This window comes from Neodiprion virginianus, chromosome 5, assembly GCF_021901495.1.
Source record: "Neodiprion virginianus isolate iyNeoVirg1 chromosome 5, iyNeoVirg1.1, whole genome shotgun sequence".
Lineage (NCBI taxonomy): Eukaryota > Metazoa > Arthropoda > Insecta > Hymenoptera > Diprionidae > Neodiprion > Neodiprion virginianus.
The window spans coordinates 31,868,795-31,895,385 of record NC_060881.1 but is presented as its reverse complement, the minus strand read 5'-3'; the positions used below and the strand labels follow the sequence as shown (position 1 = coordinate 31,895,385).

The following is a 26,591-nucleotide window of genomic DNA, read 5'->3' as shown; positions in this document are numbered from 1 at the left end:
GACCCATGCGTATTGGACCACGGTGTAGCCTTTCTTGGAATGTGTTCCGAAATTAGCTCCTAGTGCCGTCAGCAATTCTTTGGGAGCTTTCCAACAACGACACAGAACGACAAAGTCGGGCACAGCTGCGGAGCATGGTTGGACACTGTGTCGGATTCATTGCTGCCAATTTTTTAGTTAGAGATTTTATTTTTGACGCATGGTATTGTTTATATTTATTTATTAAATGTAATGATAATCTAGACGCGTTTCACAGATGTTTTCTTTTTCCTGGAGCGCTCAACGATCCTAGATTTTTCGTGTAATGCATGAGCGGACTCTAGCGACTGAATTAAGAACCTCAAAGCGTTCCAACAAGCACCAAGGCACAGTGTTCGACCGTGTAACACAGTGTCACACTGTGTCTCCTTGCTGGAAAGCTCCCTTTATCTCTTTTGTGCATCGGATATCGTGACTAGCTCTGCCTCTATCCTAGGGAGTTTTCATTCATCACTGCTAGTTAGTTTCCGAACGCACGCTTAGTCATTGTGAGGTTATGGTTAGCTGTCACTTGTCGACCGGCCAATTCTAGGGAATTTGTTCTTGTCAGTGAAAGTTCGCTCCAGACTGTGAGCATGGAAGTCAAGTCAGCCAATCGAAATTAAGCAAGTTGAATCGCGCAGGTCCTTTCAAGACAACCTCTCGGTATATACAACTGTGTACATTTTGGTTGAGGGTTAACATCTGCACCTGGTGCGTCTGCTATTGCTTGGCAGTTAGAGGCTTGCGGAGACAGCGAAGAGAGAAACGGTGTGCGATTCTGCGGTGTAAATTGTCGATTAATTATCTGCCTACCGCCCTGCCCTCATTTCGAAACGTAGGCACAGAACTTCGTGGCAAGTCCACCCCTTCACCCTTTATACTGTAGAATTATCTTAACGAAGAAACAGTCGACCCCATAATTATACAAGTTAACCAGAAAATTACCAACCCCCGGTTTTCTCGTTACATGATATTTCCGTGTTGATATCACGGTGAAAACAAGGGATTAAATACTCTTTCAGAGTTATGCTTGCATATTTTACTCAAAACAATTTCGCACTTTGACGTACTTACACTTAAACAATAAGCGGAATTTTAACCGACGAAGAATTGCGCTTTTTTGATGAAAGTAGGTGACGAAAAAACTTGGCAATTCACCGAGGAAATTCACGAAATAATTGAACTCAATCCGTCTTCAGATTTTCGATCGTCTCTCCTTTTCATCACGTTCAGCTTTTGAAAACGGCTCGTTGCTCACGGGTCAGTCGGGATTAAGTGGCAGGCGTTAGCTGGACAAATTTTCGGGGGATGTTTTCTCCACAGCTTTAAGAAGAATGGAGAGTTCCATAAAAGTTGGCAAATCTTCGAGGGTGACGAAGAAACTAAGCACCCTGCAGCTCCTGTCTCCTGCGGCTAGACAAGCTAGCCATTCCTGCGTTCCAACCTCGTCCAGATTTATTGCCGGGAATGAACCGACGAATTCTCAGCCAACCCGACAGTGCTCATTAAAAATGATACCGTGGTACAAATTTGGATCGTTTTTTTTTTCGCTTGGCGTTGTCGGGTGGAAAGGTTTTTGAATTCTGCCTAAAGTTATTATAAATGCGATCCTTGTCGATGATTTGAATGTTTTGAATGAATTTTCTCACAACTGTTTTTCCATTTTGTACTAACTTATGCGTCAGATTTTGCAGGTTCAGACTCAGCCTGTTTTTCTGTGATTAGAGTCGAGCTTAGGATGTGTATATGGAACGTACACTCGACTCAAAAATGTGACGGAACAAAAACATGACTATAGAATAATAGTCCAGTCAATAGGAGTTTTTGCCCTACAAAAGGTGGTGTAGTAATGCTTTGGATATACTCGTATGTTGTTTAGTTCCGGGCCTCGATGAAAAATCCAAAAGGTTGAAAACTTGTATTTTTCCGTAGCCCGTAACAAAACAACATATATAAAAATCATTACTACTGCACAACCTTTTATGGGGCGCAAACCCATTTTTACTCTTTATTGACTCGACTGTAACAAGTTTTACATTCATTCATTAATCCATCCGATCATTCCGTCATTCGACACATAAATTATTTATTAAAAGGTACATATAAATTTGAAATTGTAAATGTAAATCGCCTTTCGTTAGTATAATTTGTCTCACTGCTATTAGTCATTTATTTGCACAATGTTTCTCTTTCCGTTTCCGTTTCTGAAGATATTCAAAATGGCGACTCGATCGTTACAGGTGTTTACGACGTTATTCCTTTTCGCCGAAAAATTTTGATTTTTCTCAGGGTATATCTTGACTATATTCATTCACGATCTTGAAGATACTTTATACGGACACTTTATGTTCGGGAATTGTTGCAGCTATTATTTAAATTATACGTTATCAAGTCATTTTGTTGAGAGACGATTCAGTAAATCGCGCTGCTTCAAAGAGCGTTTAGCCGAGAAAAAGCCTCCGGAAAGAGTCTCTATTCGAGAGGACTGGTGTGATTGGCGAACGCGTAAACCACGTGATCGGCTCCATAACTCAAAGTCTATTCCCAATATTATCAATCACCGTTTTGACTCACCGCGGGAATATTCGAATCGTTATAAACTTTTGCAAAGCTCCAGAAATTTCTCCTCCTTCTCTGTTCATCGAACACATGCACAACGTGGAATGTTACGTAACGGTCGTATTTAAGATTAAAGAAGGAAACAACCTCCTCATGGATCTGCAAAAATTGCGCTCTCTATGTCAATGATTTGTTCGGTGGTTGATTTTCCGTTACCAAGTTTCTACATGCCAGCTGTTTTTACTCACTTCGGTTGATCTCGCTCTTTTCCAACGGGACATCGACGATCCTCGTTCAGTGTATGGCTGTTTTTCTTCCCACTCTGGTTGACCGGATTAATGGTGGTGTGCGGATGCCGAAAACGAGGGGTTCGCGGACATCGGTAGGTATACGACATGTAATAACCATGAAAATAATTGGAAGCAATAAAGTTGGCTTCGTGGGAGGGGCGGGGGGAGATTCGCGGAGACAGTCAAATCCTCCGATCGTGATGAAACCGGCTCCTCCTGCTCTTTTTACTCCAGTTCCAGGATATCCAGGATCTCGAAAACCTCCACCGAGATCCACTGTCAAAGTGGGAATATCCCAGGCGTCCCATACGTTTCATTCGGTGGTCTTTTAAAGTCTGAAACCACCGCCTCCCTCCCTGCTATCCCTCGGGATCGGGGAAAGTTTAGCGGAGGGTATAATCGATATAAGACACGTTCAATGGGCTTGAGAACGGGATAACTTTGAGCCTCGTCTATATACGTAAATGTATATAAAGGCTGAGCCGGGGGGGAGTGTGAGGGACCCGTGAAGGAGGAAGGAAGAGTGGGAGGGAGGGAGGGAGGGAGGGCGTAGGACGCGGGAAGATATCCTTTGCCAGAAACGAAGGGATTTATTGCTTCCGCTCCGCGCTGCCCTGAGCCCTTTTTTTTATTATTTATTTATCGGTATTTTAACCCCCTCTCTCCAGTTCTTCTCCTCATTTTATTTCCCAATACGTATAATCGCTGTACGAAATCGGTGAGAATCGGAAAATCGATCTGCGAATAAATATTACGATGTATGTGTGTACGTTATTGATTTATTATTTAAATGCTCGATAATTGTTTCTCTCGGGTGAAAATTTGCTACAATATGTAATATTTTGTACAATTCTTCTACACCTTCGGTGTCTTGTTTGATACCGGGAGCGGTTTGCGCCCATCGCTATTTGGCTATAATAACTTTTATCCGCCTATGTATCGGATGCCTGAGGGAAAAACGAGTTTGCCAATATGAGATTCAATAAAAATCGTGTACCTAAGTGATCAAAACTTTCAACATCGTGTATTAACAAAAGAGTGAAAGTATAACTGCCGTTTAACGGATGATGGGGAATATATCTCAGGTGCATTTCTGCATTGCTTATTAATACTTTTGTCTCTACTTCGTGAGAAGTCCGATTCGAAATGTTCGTCAAAATCCCGGACTGAAAAAAGGTTACTTCTTCCAAAAGTAAGAAAAAATTTCCAGCATTGCGAGTTGTGTGAACAAGAAAACAAAAAAAAAATATATATATATATATTAACATATTTAACACGACAAAGAATACGTAGCGATAATAAAAAAGGATTGATAATTATTGCATTGCTTGAAAAAAGTTTGTACTACAAAAAAAAAATTCCGAGTTTTTACAAAATCAAACTTCTCCAAAGACAGTATTGTTCCGTTTTATCTTATGTTTTTGAATATTTCTTTTTTTTTTCCTTCCAGAATTGTTAATGGAAGTTATCAGTTACGGATATTATAGATTGGATTATTATTAAGGGATAATAATTAACGGCGTAGTGGCATTGATTTAAATTTTCAAACTTTCAGGTAAAGTTTGATAATATCTAAGGTCTTATGGTCGGGTCTATCAATTATTATCCGCGCATAGGGAAGGAAACTTCTCTGAGGTAGATATAACAATAGAAACTGCTTAATGAGAATCTGCAGAATGCATTATACATAACTATCTACACACATACATACGGAAATGCATGTATCTGTCCGTCTATCTATACTATTATACCTACATAGGTATATACAAATCGCAGAGTGAGAATGGATCGGAGATAATGAGTTTTGAATTAATTACTAGGAATATCATTAGCCGGCTAATTGTTAGCAGATCCTTTCACCCCCTACGTGTCTCAATTCTATCTATAATCCAACGACGAATTCTATGCATATAAGTATAGTTGGCTAGAAATTCTATCACAGTATTATGTCGCATTATAGCTTTGATGGATATGTGCGGTATAATATCACGCATGTCCTTGCCAAATATTAATTCCGCGGACTTTATTTCCGGACATACAGAGTACCAATTTGGTTAAACACCGACAGGCATGACTCCCAGAGATAATCACGTATTCAGGGTTTCAATATCGTAATAACACATGAAAGGGAGAATTTTTGAATCATTATCAAAGGTCGCTGCGCTCATTAATTAATTTTTCGACTAAACGGCGAACCGGAATGACTTTCAGTCTGACTTAATAGCGAGAGTTGCATTTCTTTTGAAATAAAAATAATCACAAATCGAATGAATTTTTAATTATTTTTCAACATGAATTTGTTTAAGTGGTTTTTGTTTAGGAGGTGCATAATTTCGTTGGACAAATTGATCTGTGTTTGCGCGATAGAGACAAAAACGTATGATTGTGAAAGCGAGAAGTTACTCGGTGGCTGATTAATTATCTTTTAATTTTATTTCAAGCATCTGTTTTTTTTTTTTTTTTTTTTTCATTTAGCGAAATTAATACACCGCGGGGTAAAAGTTTTGGGACAACGGTCTGTAAATTCGCTTCAGCCAGCCGTTATAAGATTAGGAGGGGTAGTTTTTTTCACGGGTAGTAAAACGCGCGGCACGGTGCATCAAGAAAGAGATAGGAAACTCGACGTTGCATGGGGTAAGGTATAAGTAAGTAACTCAAGTATAAAGTAAGTGAAGTGAGTATATATAAAGTAAATAAGTAAGTAGGTAAGTAAGGGAGGGAGGGAGGGAGAGAGGGAGTATGGGACAAGAAGCCGAGAATAGAGACACTTTGTGTGCGCCTGTATACATATACGTAGGATAGCCGGCTGTTCGCGGAAATAAAGGAGGAGGCCAAACTTGCAAGCTCTGGGATAAGTTAAAGCGGAATTAATGTTAGTATTTTTTATTTTCACGCCCGGTGTATAAAACTCTTTGGATTTTGGTTTTATCAGAACGCGATTATCGCCAAGCTGCTGCCACTGCTCTGCTTCTGCTGCTTTTCTCTGCCTTCCGTTCTTCCAACCTTATTGTACCACCACCACCACCACCACCACCTTCTTCCTCCTCCTCTCCCCCTGACGTAATCATCCCCTAAGGGTCCCGCGACTTACCCACTCTGAAAACTTTAATCTTCAAGAACTTTCTCTCAATTTGTGTTTCCTAACGCTGTTTCAACTCTTGGAGTTGTTATTGTTACCCTCAACATTATCGTTATCATCATCATCATCATCATCACAGTTATTGCTATACCGTTTTCGTTGTTTTTGGATTTTTGTTTATTTTTTTCCTTTGTTACCTAAAAATCTAATTCTATTACCGTGCTTAAAACTTTGCACCAGCATTGCGAGTAAAAATATGGGTAAAACAAATTGGCGAAACATCGTTCGTTGAAATGGAACATAGGAGCTGATATTTTGTATAAAAAATTGATAATCTGGCTGGACCAACTTTTGCGGGTTTGTAACATTGTTGAGTAACACAGTGAGAATGAAAATGAATCGTTATGATACTTACCACCAACTTTCGAATCTTCAAACGCCAAATACTTGTGCAATTATTACAGCAGTTATTAATCAAGGAGGAATAGATCCCATTTCAAATTAGAAAACTCTGCAAAATACAGATACTTTTGAATTCTGTTATTTACGGACAATCTGCGAAAATTGATTATTCTCAGTAAGTTTATTTTTACCTGTTGTTAAAAGACATATCTTCGATCAACCATTGCTGCACATCGAATCCAGATAAATTTCTAGTTTTGTTTAGTACACAGTCCTCATCATATACTTACGTACTTTACTACGTATCGAGAGGTTATCTCGAAAGTGTATGCTCGTAGCGCGCGTGATTCAATTTTATTGATTTGGATTGGATGACATCCATGCTCGCTCGCTAGTAACATTTTTACGAAGTTGGCTACGCACATAAACTAGACGACGAGCAGGTCCTTTCAAGAAAATGTGGTATCGTTTAAGAGATTACTCGCTCGTGTGGCCCAAACAAAGTCCCACAGGATTTCATATTATAACTGTAGTATCTTGTGTCTAGTTCCTAGTTAACTCCCTAGATATATCCCTAGAGTTAAGTTGGCTAACCTTGTAGAGCGACGCAGAAGCTATCGCTCTCTTTCTCTGCTTATCGCCATGTTTGGATACATACGCTAAAATAAACCGTTTATAATAACCCTGAAACATCCACCTCTCAATAACCCTTCAATATATTCGAACGAATAATGTTTATCAAGGAAAGGCGGGCTTTAGCATTTCTTTACATTGAGCGTCTCATCACGAACTGATGCCAGTTGCCGTCGGCCATAGAAGGTTTGTTATTCAGAGAGGACGTTTTATACAGATATGCGTCTAACTTGTCCATCGGACCTTGGCCTAACTATTTTGTATTCAGGTTACAACAAAAGCCTCTCGATATAACCAAGAAATAGGTTTCCGGGTAAAGAATTTGCTTTTTCTCTGGGACGTCTTAACAAGTTCGACGGCCTTATTAAAAAGAAAATTGATATTCTAATTGCTTTGGTCCTCCTGATGCGATCGGCCGATAAAGCGCCTGACCGAGTAAGAGGCTGCGTATCTAGTGTTTAATGTTTGGGCGCTGCAAAGGCTAATTTGCAGGCGGTTTAATTGTTGCCCTAGGATAATCGCAGAGGTAACATTATGGGGGGTGGGCAAACTTACCGTTACATCGTCGTTTCCTCGTCGCGCATCCGGGTCTCGCATCTGTTGACTCCTCGCGGACTCTCTGAAATTTGCCAAGTTATAGCCAATTGCAGGTGTTTACTGTTTACGCAGGCGAACCGTTGGTGCGGACTCGCGTTCGCCTTTCGCCTTTCGGGTTCTCTGGCTGCTTCCAATCCCGGTGGAACAGCAGCGCCAGCAGGCTGATGTTAACGGTTAGGTACCCTGCTGGTCGGGTGTTTCTCAATTAGTAGAGTTGGAATTGCAGATTGACCGAAAGTTCAGCCGAGCGAATCCTCGCGCAACGAGTCGCGTAGGGGCGGGATATTCGGTTCCGATTTCAGTGAGAGTACTCGATTTTATATCATATCTTGTATTCCATACAGAAGAGGTCACTTGGTTCTGGAAGGTGGCGCGGATCCTACGTTTCTACCCAACGCAACGCATTCACAGAGCCATCAAATGTATCCGCAGCCAATCGCTCATTTCGAGTGGAAAAATAACGCTACGCTAAGCTTGCGAATTCAACGGACGAGAACACACTGTATTTGACAGCCGATAAGAGAGAGAGAGAGAGGCGAAATGCCAAGGATTTTCTCCACTCTCACCCTCCGTCTTCATTTCTGTTACTGTTTTTATTTTTTCTTAGTGCCTTCAGGAGCAGAGGATTCGCTCAAAAACAAGCCACGGGATTTACTCGTTTTCAGTATAAACTGTAAAATATAAAAGAAAGACGGACGTGTGTAAAAATTTTTCTCCAAGTTCATTGGAGCTGAAATAACACGAGAGCTGATTCGCGGCCGACAACTGCACGGCGCATTTGCCTTGAGTGGCTGCTCCATGGGGGAATAAATTGGCGAACAGTGTATAGTGAGCGGAATGGAGAGTACACGAGGGGATATAGTGAAGTTATGGAGTGTACGAAGGAGTTTGATGACTCGAGTGGGTGGATTCTGCAACGAGTCTCGCGCGGGGCGCAAGGGGTTACATAATTTTCTCTGATATCCAATTACTTATTAGGCATCCTATTTCCTACTCGGCATCTTGCATACTATGCATGCCACCTTATAATCGCATGCCGGAAACTTGTGAGTGAATTTTAGATGCAAGTTTAGGGTTTATAGATGCCTCGGCCATGCAGTTTTCCTTTTACGAGCTGAGAGTAATTAACACTGTACCAAGTTTTGCGGATAGAAATTTAAGGTGGGGAAATTCAATCAAAGTCTTTCCGAAGTCGCAGAAGCTGTGCACGGATCTGTGATAAATCCCTTTTGAACAATGTTCTTCTTCGTGGTTTGTAAGCATATCAGGTTATAATCACAATTCAAGAATTATTATAGGTTAGAATAAAGTAGTACAAAAGCGAAAACCTACCGGTGACACTGGACCTAATTACTCTGGTAACGTAGTACCAGCGAATTTCGGGTAAATTTATTCGCAATTTATATTCGAGCACCCAGCTCCTCTTGCGGCGAAGTGTTGTGTTGTACCTTACACCGCATGTAGATGTACCGCTTTAGTGGATGGCAACGGTCTTTAGGAACCGGAATCACTCTTGGATAGGGCAAGAAACACTTTGTGGTCTTGTACGTGAATTATAAACAAATTTGGTTAAACAAGGGTGGAAAGATTGCCGGCTGCTCGGAGCGGGAAACTCCGAAGATGCTGCGCCCTTTCTCTGTGTGCGCATCAGCTCCTCTACATACAAACAAGCCTTACCGCATATTACAACCCATCCACGTGGCGAATGGTAGGTACATAGCATGTTCTGTACATACGTATGTACGTAAATGCCTTACAGGGTTGTCTTAGAAGTGACAAAGTTCAACAACAACTCAGCCTCCGAGGCACCCGAGTCTCGGCCAGAGTTAACCTTTCGCAAGTTTCAGTACCACCGAGAAGGGGGACGGGGGGAGGGTGCAAACGCGCCTCCGTACATCGTTTGCATGTGCATGACAGTGGCACACCGACGCTGCAGTTCTCTCATCGATTGAAATGCAGCGATAACTTTGATCACGGATCGATTAAAGTGACCAACTTCTTATTTTCACCAGACGAGGCGTTTTCCCCCGGCACGTTGTAGCCCATGTCAAGACGAAACCAACGAGCTCTCGCTCGTCAATATCGGTCAAACCGTTCGCCAGATATCCTACTTTGAAGTCTGAAAGTGGCACTCGGCGCCGGCGCTAGTAGCCTTCACAAACCGCAACGCGATACGCTCGCTGATAGCGTGAAGTGGCGCTGCGGTTTGTGTCTGCACTCCGCTAGTAGCGAATGGCGCGGTGCTCTGCGGTTTGTGCAAGTGCTACTCGCGCTCTTCAAAGTCCGATATCTCCCGAACGGTTCGACCGATTTCGTCCAGCGAGAGCTCGTTGGAATCGTCTTGACGTCGACCGCAGTTTAGGCGTAGAGTTTTGATTGGAGAAAGTATCTTTAATCACCTAAGTAAATGACGATACATGTTCGTTTTGAAAGAGAAACTGTATCAGATAAAAAAAAAAAAAAAAAAAAACCGAGGAATCAGATTTTCACGGTAATATGTATGCGATTGTGAATTATTTCCAGTCTGAACAAGCCACCCTGCGCATTATAGATATTCAGGTTTACGTCCGGATGCAGTCTGGTATTCTTGTGTTTATGTGTGCACTTGTGATCCCATGTAAATGTGTACGGTGAGTCATATATAACGCGTACATACCTTATACATATGTAGTTACTGTCAGTAAACTTTGTACAACAGGCTTCTATGTGTGGAATGCGGCAGCTTGTTCTCCATTTATTTACATTACCACGCTTCTCTCTGCAAATCAAATTTTACACTCTGCACTCGCTGTAAGAACAAAATTTACATGAAACAATCTTGCAGCGAAGACGGAGTATCATGTTAATTCACTTGTCGGTAGAATATTTCGTTACAGTTATCAGTAATTACAGTGAAACTTTAATACTGCCAAAATCTAATCAGAGAGTAAATATTGGAGAATATATTCGTTGAGCACATTGTTAGTGAAATGTTGAGTAAGTGAATTGTTATTGCACTTTTTACATCAATTCGTACTCCACGATAGATATCCAAACGTGACGACGGCATTTTCATGTTGAATTGAAACTCGGGAGTAAATTTACTCAAGTTTCATTTATATTATTCTGCCACTCTCATTAGTCTTGTGGACATTCCATTTTCTTGTGCAGAGAACGGAAAAATCTGCACTGTAAAAAAGTTTGCCGAAAGAATAGCGGCGTGAGGCGAGTTTGCCCGGTGATCGAGGACCGGCGACTTTTTATTTTACTACCGAATCAAATCATCGCACTGCCAATCGATAATCGTTAATAACGTTAGCCCAAGTTGGATATAAATGAAGGAGGAGCGACTGGCGGGTGTCGAGAATAATTACTTCGTACTATTGCGGCGTAGATCATTCTCTTGAAAAATTTTTGTCATTTTTTTCCGTCTCAGTCAACTTCGTAGCTCTTCAATCAGGCCTCAGCGAAACTTCAATTTGTGCAACACGATCAATTTCGCCAATGCCGTGCTCTATTCATGAAATTTCGCGGTGACGGAGCAGCTTCGAACAATTGCAAAATCATACGTCACCGTCCGTCGTCTGCTTCCTGTGGCTTTGACACATTAGCGGAGAGCTACCTGTCAAATCATTTGATTAATTAGAGATGAACATTGTAATACCACCTTCGCCTGCTCATGTATGCGGGTGCCATTAAATCTTCCAGCTGAAGCCTGATCCGCCCATCAGCCCCTGCAGTGATCAGACATCGCATGCGTTCCTTTTTCATCCCTTTCTTCTTCTTCTTCTTTTTTCACGAGGATTGAAAGATCGCCTCCGATCTCATCGAGCCGTCGTCAGACTGTGCGGGTCGGACATTCACCCTCAATCGAAAACAAATATTCTGACAAATCTAACCCTCATCCGGCTCGGAATTTATTCGCGGGACTAATTGGTTCCCTGTTGAAGGGTTTTAAAAGAAGAAGAGGGAACAAATCTTGAGCTCAGTTGTTCCTTTCTCTCAATGCTGTAGAATAAAACAACCTTCAGTTATCGGGAGAAAAAATTTGATTGATTGAAAATTGTAGCCCCTTCGTTTTTACTGTCCAGCTGTAATTACGGATCCCACCGCTGGCACCAAAATATGCTCATGTCTTTCTTTTCTCTTTTACTACAATTTTTAGCAGCTCCTCAGGGCTTTTGAGATCTTCGCCAATTGTTTCGAGGTACCAAAGTCGTGTTTCACAAGCCTGAGCGTAGAGTTTTTTGCCGAACAAGTTAAGAGAAAGTGAGAAAGGCCGGTGGGAGGAAAAATATCACACATCAACGCGCCGAAGCATGCTGAGGCAAAAACAAAGATAAAAAAAAGGGGGAAAAAAAAGAAAAACATTAGGGCACGAAACAGTAGCGAACCGTTTAAGCATGAAATGCGAAATCGATGAAATGGTTGTGAATTTTTGCACGGTTTGCTGCCGCTTGAACCGTCTACGCTTGAGATGTAGAAAAGTTTCCGATTCACGGGTGTCTGGCAATCAGCCCCTGGGTTTCAGCAGGAATAAACGGACGTCGCGTCAGCTCCGTATTCACTGCACAGAGAGTTCTTGCCACTTAGCCCCGTCGCAGAATCCAGAACCAGTAGGATATCATCCTCTGCGTTACACCAAGTGACGAATGAATCCCCCCTCTCCTCCATTTTCCAACTCCACCATCGATCCTGGAACCCGTATTTCAATCTCGTTTCCATTTTCTCCGTCTCCGTCTTTGAATCACCGTCTCGACCTCCAATTTTACCGATTAATGGTTTTTTTTTTCGAAGTCGAGAAACAGCCCTCAATTTTTGAACTACGGCTCGTCAGTGAAAATGGCAATGATTGATTTTGGAAGACGGTTTTTTTCGGTACTCTTTCTCATCGAATGGATCGAGAAATTCAAACCAAATACACACACTGACCGTGAAACGAGGTGGCGTCGTATGGTGAACAGAGTCGAACCCCACCACTCCCCTAATTGAGATCTATAGCCCGGGATTCCGAGGGTTCAGGGCAAGGTTTAGGGATCGGGGCTTGAATGTAAAACAAAGAGAATCATTTAAATAAAAGTAAGATTAGTTTGGTTACGAAAACCCTTTGAGAGTCAAGGGTCAATTCATCATTTGGATATCGAGAGTTTCCTTCTAATGCAAATTTGCGATCATTGCAATGCGTTGGAAGAGAAAAATAATCGAGGGAATTTCGGAAGATGGTAAATTCAAACTTATAGTCATGTTCCGGATGCACGGGCAATTTTTATCCACAGAATTCTTTCGTCGTCATTCTTGCATAACTTCGTAATCAATTCGTTTGTAAAAATGATTTTTCATAAGATTGGTCGAGTGGTTTCTCAATATGAATTTTAAGGAAAATTCAAACAATCACACCTACACAATTTACGTTCTTATAATCGACGTTTTCAAACAATTATGTACCTACCGTTAATTGCCGGGTGCAGTTATTAGCATCGAGAAGTTTCGTGATGACTATCTTTCCTCTCTGCCAATTATTTCATTACGATTTTTTTTCGTTCTGTTTCAGTTTCATCCTTGTGTAACTCGAATCCTTTAATTTTCTTTCATTTACGTCGAAAAAAGTGTAGGTCAATCTCGCTACTAAACCGTCACGTAATAATCCAATTTTGATTGTTAAATCCCGTTCTGTTATTGGATTTTCATATACGCACCACACACTTACAGAAGTGTCAGATGAATTTCACCTCACAATTGCGCCCGTTTCAATCTGCGTCAAAAACGAGAGGACGATTTTTTCGTTCTCCCTTTTTCCAATGGCCGTGGAAAATTGTTTACAGCCACGTTTCGTTTGCAAATTTTTGGGTGTTAATCCCGCCTCAAGGCGGTTTATAATCAAGAATATATAAATTATTATGCTAACAGAACTTGGGGGAAACAACTCTTAAAGGGTACCGACTTAATTCATCGAATCAATCTTAATCAACGGCTCGGTAACCGAAAGCAGAAAGGGAGAGAAAGAGCGAGAGAAGGGGATGAGAGAGAGGAATCAGGAAACTCTTGAAAGCTTAAGCTGAACGGAAATTATGCGGGATGATATGATAAAATGTTATCAGCATTATGTGACCGCGAGTTCAAGAAGCTGTGCGGCGGGAAATAAAAGATGAATTAAAGCGAGAATAAGATACGAGCTATGTAGGTACAGATTATCGTGATGATGGATGTAACATTTTTATTCCCAAATTTCTTTTCACTTCTCATCCCCTTGCTGGTTTTCTTCCATTCACTGTTTGTTCCTTTCTTTTTTGTTTCTTCGCTCTCATCATCTGATGGTGATTATTCTGCGTGGGGTGCAAAAGTACGTTAATGCTAATTTTAAAGCTTACGATTGTAATTACCAGCAATGAAAATCTTCCTTGATGTTTCAACAACTCGAAGAAAGAAAAGAAAGAATTTTCCTTCGGTCATGAGTTTTTTTTTTTTGCTCTCGTTCCATTTTATTGTAAAGGTTTATACAAGTCTACGCACAATTTTCTTTACGCGAAAAGAGTAACTATGAACTATATTTCATGTTGGATATCCCTGGGATCCTGTGGAAAAGAAAACTTCTTCTGTTTCAGTATTTTGTGAAAGTAATATTTGTATGAAATAAAAAACAAAACAAAAACACGAAATGTATAAAGCTCGTAGAATAATGAAAATTTGAAAATGATGGTATTCGCAAAAATAAAAATGTAGACTTGGATGATAATTCACCCATTTCTGTTTTCGAAGAAGAAAATAAATAATATAATCTCGAATCGCGGAGGAAAATAGAGAATGAGAAAAAGAGTCAGGTACTATATCTAAATGTAAACGAAAATGAATCGATTCGAAATCACTATACGGAGTTCTATATATGTACAGTGGCTCGTTTCGAGATCTGATAAAATAGATTTCGCAGCAGTTAATGGATTCGTTGAATAATTACACCCACACACCGACAGAATCCGCGCCAGTTGGTTTTCCTCTCGTTTTTTCCTTTTCGCTTTGGGTACTCTCTCTTGGGCTTTGGGAAAAGGTGCGGAGAACTTCTAGGCGCTATGACGATGCCGAGCACACAGAACCGAATTCAGATGAAAGAGCGTAAGGGTGAATTTTCAATCCTACTCCAGGTTGAATTCTGAATTTACCTCGGACGCGAATTCCCAAATCTGTCGAGAGGCGCGGGTATTGGTTGGTTGGTTGGTCGGTTGGTTGGTTAGGCGGTTGGTCGGTTGGTTAGGATGGAACGGGAAGAAAACACGACTGTATTTTCTGCCTCGAGCTCCGGCTTTTCGTCCGTCCTTCACCGCTTCTCCTCATCCCCCATGAGAATTGCTATGTAAACGAAAACACGTTTTAACAATTCGTCAATTCAAAGAGTTTCTTCTCCCCGTAGAACCGGGAATATCTCATGCGGCAATCTTTGTCGCAAACGTCTCTTCTGCATGACAGTTTTCTCCCTTGCAGAGGAAAGCTCCAATTCCACGGAGCTTGAATTCTAATTTCCTTATACGCTCCAATCCACAATCTGGCTGAAAATTATGTCTGCTCTTAGTTTAGTTTTCCAGATCTGTAGTCAATCTTCTGTTCTTCATTAAGGGAACCGGTACAGTTTCGTAAAAAACTAGCTGGATAAACATGAAAGTTTAGCCTAATTCACGAAATTTTCCAACCGCCGCACATTCTGGAAAAAGGTTTGTGTCTTGGCTGAGTGTCGGTAAGATGTCGGTAACAGGAATCTGTATCCAGAACTCTCCTTGCTTATCTGCTCCGAACAGCTGAGTTTAATTTGTCTAGAATTGCTTTGGTTTTTGATCAAAATTCTGTTCACGTCAAGACAATTTTCGGAATAAAAATCTGGTCTCGTGCCAATTTCTCCCACACCGATTGTTCAGTTGATCTTTTCGAAGCCTTAGATATCTTGACGAACCATTCCTCGTCATACGATTTTGGGAAGTTGGAAAGCAAACATTTTTTTGACCAAACTATTTACGAATTGGTGAATTTTATTTCACGTTTCAAATATGGATAATTGATCATAACTGTTCACAAGATTTTTTGTTTGTTGAGGAATGGTTCATCGAAAGATGTGAGGCTTTGAAAGGATGAATTGGCCATCGGCGTGTAAAACTTCTTGCATTAAAAATCTTTCCTGTATGTGTAATGAACTTTGATACATACTGGTCTTAGTACTACTGAATAATTGCCTTCGCACTCTCCAGTCATCAAAAAATTAACAAATGCAATTTCATTCAGACTTCAATTCCTGCAGCGGTCCACCTTCTCGACTAATTCATTTCGTTCCTCTCCTCCGTATTCATGTCAACTTGGTCACGTAAAGCTCTATAGGTACGTATCTTCTTGAGTCATGCCACTACCTGTGAAAATAAAGAGATTGAAAAAAAGAAGAATAAACGAAGAAGAAGAAGAAGAAGAAGAAGAAGAAGAAGAAGAAGAAGAAGAAGACGAAGACGAAGAAGCTACAGTGGATACGGTGGTAGACCGGAAGTCATTCCTTAATGAGTCGTGTTATTAAAACAGCAGTAAAAAGGTGAAAGGAAGAGGAGCCAAGGAGACTCCCTCAGGGTAGCGAGTAGAGCCGTAGCGTGCAGGGTGGGTGAAACAAGAGTGGAGGAAAAATAAATAAAAGGTATAGTATGTACAAGTGAGTGAAAGGAAAGGGCTGCCGTACACCGAGGAACGAGAAACGGACTCGGCTAACGAAGGCAACGTCTTCACGGTACTCCTCCATACCATTTTCTTTCGTTTCTTCTCCTTTTGCTAACAGTTCTCTCATTTTTATTTTTATTTTTGGCTCTTCCTCTATTTCCTTCTTCCACTTCATCTTGGTCTTCTTCTTCATCATCTCCTTCTTCTTGATGGTTCTTCTGCTTGTAGCTTACTTGCAACTGCGCCGAGACACTTTATAGACTACCTATCTTTTGTTTCCACGCCACACCACATGAGAAGAAAGTACACCAAAAGCTCGGTCCAGAATTTTCAGGTTACAACACGACTTGTAATACCAAACGAGAAACTGGCAAATAAGAGTTGAAATATATACATCATACTGCGCGTAGAAAATTGTCACATAGATTTTTGATTGGTTTTGAAAAAACAAACACAGCCAAGCTCAAATCACACACCAGTGGAAAATCATAACGACCACTGCCTTTTTTTATTTCATGGGAGAAGGGGAAACTCTCTCGGACTATAATTTATTTCCTTTTTCTGATCGAGAATGACTTTTCTCGACTTTTTCAATACTCGATCATAATTATTGCGACACAATGCAACCTTTTATAGATCAAGTGCGAAATACGCGTCTTGTTACATTTTGAAATTAAATCGCAAAAATAAAATACCTATGTCGAAGAGTTGTGTCATGTCACTCTTAGCCTGTTTCTTTTGTGAATATCATCATACTTTAAAAATTTTTTAGTGATCAGCCTGATGCTCCGAACGTATGACGAGGAATATGATCGATAAGATGCAAAATATCGCGTCTAGAAAAAGAGACGGAATGATGTGACTGCATGTAAGCTGCAGGAATGGATCATAAATGCGACTGGGAATTTTTATATGGAAGAAAATTAGGTGTGCCTATATATATATATATATATATATATATATACGTATGTATGTATGTATGTATGTATGTAACCGATAAACTTCATCCTATCTTTTTTTCGCATTTTCAATTTTCCTTCTGGAGAACGGATAGCTTATATAGAACGGAAATCCCTATAAGAGAAGTCGGAATATTCTCGTCCCGCGATGGGAGAGATTCGAACATTTCTCTCTCCCTTTCCCATTCCCACTTCTCTCGCCTTCTATCTCTCACACCCTATCGATCTTTATATGTATTCTATTTCCACGACGTGACAAACAGCTCGTGCCAAAAGAACTCGTTAGTGATTTGGCACTCCGTGTGCAAATCTCACCCTTGCACGTTTAAGCATATACATACATGTAAGGTACGGATCTATGTATGGTAAAACATGCAACGGAAAGCGTTGAATTTACGTATGGACACGTTATATTTATTTTGCATTTACGGGTAAACATTGGAATAAAAATGAGGAAAATCAAATTGAGAACAGAATGGAATATACAACGTGAGATTTATTTTTGCCAGGGGGCTTAAAATCTCTCGGTTGGATATCGTTTTAAAAAAAAAATTCTAATATGAAATACGCGTATTGCCGTGCAAAGGAAATCTAAATATGAAAGGCAAATAACGAATATTAAGGTAATAATAATTATAACGACAGTATTGTCTATGATCATACAATGCTACAATCATAATCCGTTTTCTCTTCTGCCTTCGGAGATTTTTCATGACAAATGTAGTTAATTACTTGTAAAGAACGAATGAAACTGTAAATACAATTAATTTGACTTAATATCTGAGATTTTCTCGTTAAATTTTTTTCAAAGCTATTTCGTTATCAACGATTAATCCTTATTGTTTATTTTCATTTTTATTTTTAACATTTTATTACACGGCTCAAATGCTGGGTAATCATAGCGATGAAGATGAATAAAAGAATCTTTGCAAAGATATGCATAATTTTCAATTGAATATAAGTTTCACTTGGGCACAATCAATTCCTCAACGTATTGTTAGTGCAACAACTGATTAGGGATGTGGAATTTCTTTTGTATGATTTCCCTTTCACCACTCGGTTGAAAAAAGTCTGCGTTCCGTAATGCAAATGTATTTACATAACTTTTCTTCTTACAGATTATTCTTTTTTTTCCTCATTCGTCTTGTAAAAAATTTTACGAAAATGATGAAGTATCTATTTAAAATATACATACACTCAGTGAATTTCTAACGACTGCATGTTCCGTCATCCTACTTAATTAATGGACACCCTCCTATATACAAACTGAGAGCAAATGTTTGCCAGGGTTACCAACCATACATAACCTCAAATATTGTAACAGTTGCGAGTTGAGCAGAACTGCTACCAAAAGCTGTTAAAATTTTTGAGGTTAGATACAGTTGGTAAGCCTGGCAAAGAGCCGCATTCGGCTTGTAGCGCATGCGCATTAAATTTTAGCAAAAGACTAATATATATTAAATACATCAAGGTAGTTCTTATTTCGGGATAGAAAAAAATTTCATTTTCGTACATTATGGGTATATTTATTTATTTATTTTTATTCAATTTACTTTTATCGTCTGGAGAAATTTTAGCCGTTAGAAAATTTTGTCCATAAGGATTTTGTCCGGAAAATTTATTCAGGGGAAAATTTTGTTAATTTAGAAATTTTCAAGGCTTGTACCTATCATTATAAGCAACAACTCTGCCAAGCTTCAAATCAGTCCCTTAATTTGTACCAAAGTCATACAAAACGAAATGAATAGTTATAAAAACTAAAATTATTTAAGACAGCTTATGTCAGAGGCACGCGTTCCAGTTGACGTTGAGGCATAAAACTTTACATAGAATTTTTTCGTATGATTTGGAACAGATCTGGGAGGCTTCCCAATGAAAATTTTTCCTACCTCCGAACAAGGACCACCCTACCATATATATATGTATGTGTGTATGTATGATACTGCAGTAGCAGAAGTGGCGGTAGGAATGGCGGAGCGAAACCGGGAGAACATTGTCGGAAAGGTATAATAAAACGATATGTAAATCCTTCATATATCCTCTATTACCATCCTTGAACCGTCGGTATAAGCTACCAGCTCCTTTGCATAAAATTTTTGTCTTTTACCTCATCCTAGTAGGTATAAGGTATGAGGTATAAGGTATACATATGTATATGTATAAGGTATTCTCGGGAGGAGTTTCCAAGATTGCCTCCAGACGTGAAAGACGGACCTGATTTCCTCCATTTTCCTCCAGCTCTCTTCATCTTTATCTCTTCTTGCCTCGGCATTGTTTGTCTCTGTATGAAAAGTAAATAAATAGATAATAAATCTACGAAGTGAATTCTGACGTGGAGAGAAAGTGGAAAAAAAAATGAAAGAAAAGTAACAAACTTAGGTGTATGTGTACGGAAAGTATGCGGGTAAAAGAACAAATGGCGTTTTTCGTGAAATTCCACACCCACGCGTCAAACCTGAGGCTGATTGAAACGTGAAAGGATCTTTTTTAAATATTTTTCTTTCATTTATTGAATCCCCTTACATTTTTCTACCTCATTTTCTCTATATGTTTTGACTCGTGTTATCTTTCCCCCGTTTCATATCTTCGAGCCTGTGAATCGGCATCGCGGTGCACAGTCTCTCGGAAAAAGTTTCTTGACGAAGAATCGAGCGAACGAAATAAGGCTTTGAAGATCCTTTCGACCAAAGACTGTCAAGATGAATTTATTCAACGCATAGATTGAAGGAACAAAAATCCTTCCAAGTACACGAATATCGAATTGTCATCATTATAATTTTTTAATCTCAAAATAACTTCACTCACTTCATCCAGTTTCCATAATTTATTGTAGATAATTTTTTTACCTCATAGAATTGTCAATAAAAATCGCCTGCGGATGAATTCGTTCCGAAAGATTTTCAGTTCGTCGTAAAATCACTTTTTGGTTACTGATTACATGTAATTGACGAGATTGAGCTTTCTTGAAATAAAATTTGAAAAAAAAAACATACCTATTAACATTATGGAGAATTAATTTCAGTCGATTTGCAGAGAATCGCCCAACACGAAACAATTTATAAAACAGTAACGTGTCGCGTTTCAACAAATAATTTGATTGTGATTTTTTTTAGATAAAATTTGAGTGTTCGAGGCTTAGAATTATTTTAATTATTGTTTTTCTTCTGTTTTAGCAATTTTTTAGCGGACTGTACGCCCAGAGCGCATCTTCTTTGGGAAGGGAATTCCAGGTACGTGACGTATAGAGTAGATTCCCTGATATACGAACTGTCATATTTTACGATCAAAGATCTTTCACGTTTTTAACAGCCGCTCGTAAAACCGTAGCTAATGTATAAGTTTCCCGATGTGCGAAACCGCATCCGCGGATTTGTGTCTGCACGAAAGCTCGCCGAGCTTCGGGGCCGCTTCTGTATCGTTATATCTATGTATGAGATATACGAAATCGCACTCGAGTCGCGGATATACCTGCAATAAATCTCCAGGTTTGTACATATATACAGTTGTACCGACGCCACGGATTCACCCAGATATCTTATACATACATCTCGTCGCCTTTCCAGCTTCCTTAATTAAAAACTCGGCCACCTCTTCGCGCCAGCTACGTGTGCTAAATTTCCACCACGCGATACTCGCGTTTTTCCTCTTTGGACAGTCCACTTGAACCAGACGGCGTCGAAACTTTAGCTATTCAAAATCTACGAGGCGTGGATTTCACCCTGATAATCAGACGCGAAGAAGTCAAATGATGCTCACTTTTTTTTTTTTTTTTTTTTAAATATTTATCACGAATACTTTATTGCTTGTGTCTTACTTTTAGTCATCTAACAAGGGTCAAACTCCATTCACCTTTTTGCTGTTGCGAAGAATTTAGTTTTGAATGTTTAACTGCATTCTAAAAGGTTGTTTAGAAAATTTAATCGACACCGATTGTTTGAAAAAATTGAAATCAGTGAGGGTGGTATTTTTTATTTTGTGGTATCGATTTTCAGGAGGCTTTCCTACTAAATAAAACCCCGGAAACTGAAAAAATACAATCGGGATATACGAAGACAAACAGCTGAAGAAATAGAGCAAAATTCTCCCATTTGCCAGTTGAAACTTTTGAATTCGTTCAGAAAACAGTGCAGTTGTTGTTGGAATTTAATTCTGTTAATCAAATTCGATATTTCGAGTTGCAACGTTACTCATCGAAGTGAAATAAAATCATCTCTTTGTCTAATCTTCAACTTGCATTAACCAAGAAAAATTGTTTTCCGAAAAGTCAAGTTTCTCACAATTTTTGACTTTTACGGTACGGCGAAGAAGAAAGTGTGATAAAATTCCGATACTGTTACCAACCGTTGGTAAGTAAAATATTCAACTTCGTTTAAATTTTTCAACGTTATGAAACTGCGTACAATACGAATGATAGAAATTGATATTAAATCAGGGCGATTATTAATCGAGTACCGCAGTCTAATATATCAATCGCCGGCTGATATCATCAGCTAAATCTGATTGGAGCAGGGTCGCGTTGTTGTGGGCGTCAAGTGTAGGCGAGGGGTTGTCCTGCAAACCGTTTCAGAATTCGCCCGACTCAAATCGATGCAAATTCCAGACTGACCGGATGCGACAAACACGACTGTCATTAATTATGCATTTAATTACAACCCCGCGATACAGCTACATGTCCTCCTCTCCCGCCGTGTGCGGCAGTCGCCCGAAGCTAAACCCGGAGGGTAAAACAGGGACGTAGGATGGGAGCCGGCCGGCAAATTATGCTTCAATAAAGGACCGGTCGAAAGGGCAAACGGAATCCGAAGCGATTCACCTGTCACGACGGCTACCGAAGCTTCGTTTTTTTTTTTTTTTAATTGTTTATTTACCAATTTTTTTATCCCTCCTATTTTTTTTTTTTTTCTACCTTTTCATGTTCGTTTTGATTCCTTCCGCCAGAGGCGGTTATATGAACCGATGAAGCATTCATCAAAACGGATTATTGAACTAATAATGCACAGATGTGCTTGGAATTTAATATTGAAATTCTGATTTTCCCGTTAACAAATAACTGGTTACATGCTGTTTTATAATATTAACGTTTAATATTGACTGCATACTACGAGATAAATTTTTTAATCAGTGATCGCTACACGATTTATCATCTATACAGAGTTTGTTTTTTTTTTTTGTCGCAGAGTTCTGGAGTATCGTATCTTTATTCAATTCATTCGAACAATCTCAACTTACTTTTTAGCTGTCCTTAAAGTTACCTCATCATCGGATCCAAGACGGTTATCAACAAATGATAACCTGACTGATCAATCCTTCATTCAATCAAATTATTTAACAATTTTTTGAACAACTAATTGTTACTTCCGACCGATTTCTCATCATTTGTCACTGTAATTTCGTTAGCTTGTATTCATCGAACTTTGTACGAAATTTGCAACGGCGCATAAAATTTTCACTACCCTTTATCACCTCGTAAAATGTTTAACAGTATCAAATTTTTCACAAAATTATCAACGATTATCAGCAATCTTTATCTCTTCAGAAAATCTTTCACCTACTACTTTCAACGAATCAGAAAATTTTCAGCAATCTTCAACTTATGAAAAAGTTCTCCACTTCTCACAACATTTTCAACAAATTTCAACTGATAAAAAAATTTTCAACGACTTCAGCTGTTCGACAAATTTTCATCAATTCTCAACCAATCAGAAAATTCTCAGCAATCTTCAACTTGTCAAAAAGTTCTCAACTTCTCACCAAATTTTCAACAATGTTCAGACAGTCAAAAAATTTTCAACAATTGTCGAGCATTTCAAAAATTTTCAACAACTCACCGTCAATCGGAAAATTTTCAATAATCTTCAACCTACGACAAAGTTCACAACTTGTCACAAAATTTTCAACGATCTTCAACCGATCAATAAATTTTCGACAATATTCAACGATATTCAACTTAAAAATTAAACATAATTAAAAACTCTCAACTATACTTAGGAGCAATAAAAAAAAAAAAAAAAAAAAAAAACTTTGAAAATAGAAGCCGACGAGTAAAGTTCTTTTCTATGAAAGAAAAAAAAATGTTGAAAAATAGAAACAAAAAAAAAAAAAAAAAAAAAAATTGCAACAGTATGAGCAGAAGCGGCAGGATACGGACATATAGGATCGGTTTTAATTACCAAAATTTTAACGGGGGGTCACACCTACTCACTGTAGGCACTGAATGGCTACCCTACACGGATGCAAATACACGGAGATCGAGTTTGCTCGTTAAACTGTACAGAGGACTTTGTTATTTTTGACGGCAGAGTTTAACGGGTAAACACGCGCGCAAGTAGATTCACGATATATATATATACCTACACATTTACGCAGGTATATTCGCACGCGCATACGAGAACACCGATTTACATGGGTCGGTATCCGTATCACGTCCAATTTGCAAAGGTGATATGGAAGAGTGGCAAGCATCCCCCGATACTCACCCCCTTTGCGTACCACCCAATACAACCCCTCCCTTCACTTTTTCACGTATCCACGCATCGCTCCCAACGATCTGCTCTACAAATTGGAGCGTTTAAAAGCTCGCTAATAATTAATTCTCGATCAACGCGTTTTCCGGTGCTTGACCATTTTTATTGTGTTCTCGACCCTCTTTTTCGGTTCGTCTTTTTTTTTTCTCTTTTTTTCTTTTTCGTCTTCTTTGTCCCTCCCAGCGATCTGTTCAACATTTTTATTCAAGTCTCTGACGGAATGCATCGTCGTTTTCTGGAAAACTGCGTCGAAGTCAAAATTAGCGAAAAGTTATCAGCTGGATGCGATCTCGTGTTATTTCAAAAATTGAAAGAAAAAAGAACGGTCGATCGACGAGTAAAAAAAAAAAAAAAAAAATCCCTCGACAACCAAATTACAATTAAATATGAAAATCACAATTTTTGTATCTCGATGAAAGAATAACGGTAAAAATTGTCTGAAGCAAATGAATTTTTGACAAAATTTTGATTTTCCTTTGAAAAATGCTCTTACAACTCTCGCCACGACTTCGGAACGTTTTGAAGATGTAATTGAAGTTATACCGACTACCGCATGCGTCGTTTGATCGCGATCTTCATCCCTTACGCGTTATATACTCATACGTGTACATAATACACACTCTGAGATAATTTGAACGGACTTGGATGCGCGCTGCAATCAGCACTTCGCCTTAACCGCTGCAATCGCGTTTTACCCTCCTAATGCAATCAGAGGTTATATAACTGCAACGGCACGGCTGCAGGTAAAGATCTGTTTAATTACCGTCGAGATACAGATCCACGGAATTAGTTGGCCCGGATAGTTAAGACCTGAATTTGCGATTTGCGATTTACGACAGCACGGTTTAAGGTTCACGCGAACTATACGATAATCAAATACTAATGTCAAGTTACGATTGAGATTTATTAAATCGCGTTCGATCCATAAAACTCTGGGAAATATTGCTCTGTATAATCTTCGAAACGCAAGTAGTACAAGAAAAAATCTGACGAGTTTTCGAGTGATAATTATTACCGCGGATGAATGCGTCGTAAAAAATGCGTAAATATGAAAAGAGTTTTTATAACACCACGGTACCTGGTTTTTATTCTTTCGTTATCTCAACGCTGTATCTTGTACTCTGCACCTAGACTATGAAATTCGACTCACGAAACCAATCTTAAGGTATTTCTACCCAAGCCGTGGGAAATAATGGCTCGAGGAAAGTTTTTCGTTTCGAGAAACGTGTAGTATTCGGTATTACTAGCGTTGACTCAGCAGCGTACATTAGATACATAAATTACTCCATTTTGTTTATATATATATACACATATATATATATATTTTTTTTTTATCTATTGGAATTTGAAATCACCGTTTCAACGTGTGTGGAAAAACTACTATATGATTAACTTTTGAAGCTATGTTAAAAGATAGTTATTTAAATAAAAGCCACAAACGACGTTAAAATAATAATTATCAAAAAATAAACCACTAAAAGACGCAGCGTGGATAGAAAATGGAATCATTTTTAATTCAAACATTTTTATGGATTAAAACATTGACAATTATCTTCGCAGAAGAGAATTCTAAAACCACCATGAATGAAATTTATAAAGCTTGACAAATGAAGGAATATGAATTGATTAAAAGGATTTAGTTCGGAAAAAAAAAAAATATATGAAGTGAAATATTTTTTTGGATTCAATATTCCAAATGAAATTTAGGGCCAATGTATAGATAATTAAGGCGCGAGTCTCGAGGTACAATTTTTTTTTGTTTGAAAAAAGTTGACTCATTTCTTTTCGTGATTACATCCCGTGATCCGAGCGACCGTTGCCCGAAAGTAATTGTGTCCAATATTTGTTAGGAAAAACGGCAAAGGTTCGTTAGCAGAGAAGAGTGCAATTAAGGGTTGTTTGACGGAAGCCGTGTTGTAGTCGGGATGAAAGCGGCTGAAGCCTTCCTATTGTCATCATCGATCGATTTCGAACCCCAAACCCAGCTCGGGTTTCTCCGAGCCGATGATGCGGAGGCGGAATAATTTTCGACGAGTCTAAAGAAGTCTCACCGAGATCCCGCTCCATTCGGCAGGCGAGTCTGGGAAAAGGGCGGGGGGGGGGGGGGGGGGGGGGGGAATAAAACCGGAAAGAATGAGAAGGCTGTAGAAGTTTTGTGTACAAAAATTACATGCGAATCAGAGCGTTCAAAATCACCGGCATTGTTACAACACCGAACAGCGATTCACGGCGCGAAACGTTTTCTTTGTCAATTTAATGGAACTTCAATGAGCCGTGCAGAGTCGTAACATTATACTCAGTGAAGATTTAAAATAACGAGGTGAAATACACGCGAATTGATTTTCCAAGCAGGGTTTTCAGGTTGTTCTATAACTTGACATCGACGAAAATTGTTTCACTAGCTGAATCAGTCACGGGCTAAGTATACTTGGAATTTAGAAGAGTCATCTTGGTTCATGCAACTAGGAATTAACGAAATTCGTTAAATTGAGTTTGAATTTGGCGCGCGCTGTTTAGTTTCCGCGCCTGCCGCCAGATGCGCAGCTCTCGCGCGGACGAAGCGCGACGCCGAAACGATGATTAGATCTCAGTCCGGATCGGATGCAGCGGTCGGAATGTGATTAAAGTGAGGTCGTGATTGGTCGATGAATTCGGGTAGTACTGGCGGGTGGCTCAGACAAAGAAAAGTCGTTATAAAACTCTGATATCAAGATCAAAAACTGCGAATGATTCACGGGAAATGTATCCGGTGTATAATACTTTACCGATAGTAAATTGCGATGGAAAACGAAAGAGTCTCAGAGTAAAACAATGAACAAACATAGAAGCGCACGAGCCAATGCTTCCGTATAACGTGTATCGAATGATCAAA

General features: G+C 39.4%; 1 protein-coding gene across 1 annotated transcript in view; it reads left to right on the top strand.

The window, feature by feature from the left end:
* The window catches only part of LOC124304671 (uncharacterized), a 210,947-nt gene that overhangs the window by 20,297 nt on the left and 164,059 nt on the right, over window positions 1-26,591 (top strand). The window contains exon 2 of the mRNA XM_046763186.1: window positions 20,369-20,425. The gene's annotated coding sequence lies outside the window, so the exon portion shown is untranslated. The remainder of the gene's footprint in view (window positions 1-20,368; window positions 20,426-26,591) is intronic.